At 36.9% G+C, this 2,881-nt stretch overlaps 1 long non-coding RNA gene across 1 annotated transcript; it reads left to right on the top strand.

Moving 5' to 3' along the window:
- The first annotated feature begins 827 nt into the window (after nucleotides 1–827).
- On the top strand, nucleotides 828–2,497 carry LOC118854289. Its single transcript, XR_005010706.1, has 3 exons — nucleotides 828–900; nucleotides 1,598–1,740; nucleotides 2,433–2,497. It is a non-coding gene; the product is annotated as an uncharacterized LOC118854289 (long non-coding RNA).
- Nucleotides 2,498–2,881: the final 384 nt, after the last annotated feature.

Genomic DNA, 2,881 nt, shown 5'->3' with positions numbered 1-2,881 from the left:
AGTTGCTAGAATACAACTTTATTTATGTTTTAATTTCATGTGACTTCTGCAGGAATTTCATGAGAGGAAAAATTCATTCTGTATTAAAGCTGTTATACAACTGAAAATATTAGCTTGACTAATTTTTTAATCTACTAGATAGTAGCAGATCTGAAACTTAGGACTTTGCAAAGTAGATAGCAGTATGGGGAAAAACAAAGAGGGGAAAACACAAAAAAGACACACATTTGAATAGTAGTATTGTAAAAAACATGTTTTTAATGCCAGAAAATTCTACCATCTTTAGCTATGTAGGTTTGGGGGGGTTGTTTTTTTTTCCTTTGAGGAGGCCAGATGGTGGCAGTAAGTAAAATCCCAGATGTTACAATGCTTACTGCTTGTGTGACCTCCCCTGGCCTAGGTTCATCTGTACAAGACGAGGTTTGGGCCAAATGCCCTCTGAGGTCTGTCCAGTTCTAGATCTAAGCTATGAAGTAAAACTTCTATGATCAAAGGTGCCAGTTGACAGTAACACACACACACAAACACACACACGCCCCACACACAGATCACAATCTTTAAACCTTTCATGGGGGAAAGAAATGTCTTGCCCTGATATGTCTCAGTTAGAAGTGGAGCAGGATGAGATGACTCAAAAGTGGAAAATAAATGTAATGCAAGTGTTCTGCATTATAGATTCCAAACTCAAACCAACGTTAGCCAAATGCTGCATTTTTCTAATGGCAATTTGCTCAGCGCCCTGAGCCTTGTTCATAGAAGATGGGTATTCTCTTTTCATCACAGCAGATACTAATTGGAGTCTTCTCTTTTGTCATTTTTAGTATGGAGGCCATGGGGTCAACAAACCTGGGTATTAAACTCCTTCCTTTTTAAAAAATTGAAGCTGACCCACCTGTCAAAGTAAGCTAAACCTATCCTGGTTTGAAGCACACAACAGTCACAACAGCATCTCTTGTAAACATAACACTCAAGGGAAATAGACATTAAACTTTCAGAGTTTAAAAATGGCTAATACCCCAAATTTGTCTTGGAAAACAGTCCTCTCAAAAATGCCATCTATTGTGCTATAGAATCTGAAAATTTCATGAATATGTAAAGAGCATCTAATCAGTGAAAATTTTCAACCAATTTCCTAATACCTGTTTGGCATTAAAAAACCTACTCTGAAAGAAAATGAATATAATGGGAAATGATGAAGAAGAACATGCTCTTTAGATTTTGTATTCATTATAAGACAAAAACAAAGAAATTAAAACCTCCAGTCCAGTGTTGGCAGTGTTCTAAGGAGATGGGGTATAAGAAAAAAAAGTTTTCATGGTAGTGGAGTAGTACCCAGAGCAGTAATAAAAAGAACTCCTATTTATGCAGTTCTTTTTGACAGAGCCAGTAATAGTCCCACATCCTTGGAGCCTACGTTGACTATTTCTTCACTATACTTCTGAACCAATGTAGTCACGGTCTCAAAGAGCATCTGAAGTGTGTAGCATCAACAAAGCACCAAATGTTAGACAACTTAACAGAAATTTTTGCTCCAAGACCATTCACAAGTCCACACAAGCTGAGAGAGCCTCCCACTCATCATCTTCCTTCAAAACAGACTCAAGTACATCCTGGCAGGAGATGAGGTAAAGAAGATCTGAACACAGTGATTCATCAAGACTGATGAGAAGGTCTACATTGGTACCCAGCTGGATTCATAGATTTCATCATTGAGAAGACGGCTGAAAATCTTTGTCTGCGGTATGACACCAAGAGGTTCTTTTCTGTTCATCACATCATGGCTGAGGAGACTGTGTATAAATTGTACAAATTGAGAAAAGCCTTTGTGAGCACAGAAAGTATCTTCCATCTGGCGACCCATGATGTCCTCACTATGCATTACCATAAAACTGAATGACATCATTTAAGTTGATTAGGAGACTGGAAAAATCACTAATATGGTCACATTTGACACTAGTAACCTATGTAGAGGGACCAGTGAAGCTAACTTATTTAGAATTATATGACCACAGAGAGAGACACTTTGGCATCCTGTATGCCAATGGCAATAGTTTTTCCACTAGACTTTCAAACATTTTTGTTATTATCAGAGGACGCTTTAGACCTCTCTTCCCCAAGGAAGCCAAACAGAACACTAGATAGATGATTGCAGATTAGAATTAGCAGGGTTTCTTCAAATAGGAACATTAAAAAGTGATTTGAACAATAAAAATAAATGGATAATTACCTATAAAACATAAAATTTACAAATGAATAAAATAAGAAATAGAGATATTAACGACCTAATCTTGTAAAGTGAAATTGAACTAGCTATACATGTACCTCTCTTCTTTCCTTAAGTTGAGAGGATTGTGGGTATAAATGCTGTATAATATGGCATAAGGGGTTGCTGGCATTGGTCAGTTTTCCTTAACTGTTTTTCTTTCTTATAGAGCAAGATTTGCTGGCTGGAAGATGGGGGATTCGTCTCAAAGTGACTGATAGAAAAACAAAAGGCATGAATAAAACTTAAAAAAAACCAGTTGACTGGCTGAATTTTTGTTTTCAATCAGTTGCTTTTAGTCAAGCAGAGGATTCTTACATAATGGATAGCAGAGAGAGGTAAAAGGTGGTGTGGCAGCCCAACTGAAACCCTGCTATATTTGTGATGAGAGAATCTGGTCTCTTCTCCCAGTGACCTATAACTAGGGGACCTATAAATTTCCTTCCAACTCTAAGGCTGTGATTCTGAAGACTGACATATATTATTCTATTAGTTAGTAGAATTCATTAGATTATCAGAGATATAACATTAGGGAATAAGAAACAAGTTTCCATGGAGGTGAAGGAGTGCCCAGAAGAGTAATAATAATAATAATAATGACTCATATTTTTACAGTCC

Source organism: Trichosurus vulpecula, chromosome 6, assembly GCF_011100635.1.
Source record: "Trichosurus vulpecula isolate mTriVul1 chromosome 6, mTriVul1.pri, whole genome shotgun sequence".
Lineage (NCBI taxonomy): Eukaryota > Metazoa > Chordata > Mammalia > Diprotodontia > Phalangeridae > Trichosurus > Trichosurus vulpecula.
Note: the sequence above shows the minus strand (reverse complement) of the source record. Positions and strands in the feature narration are given on the sequence as shown.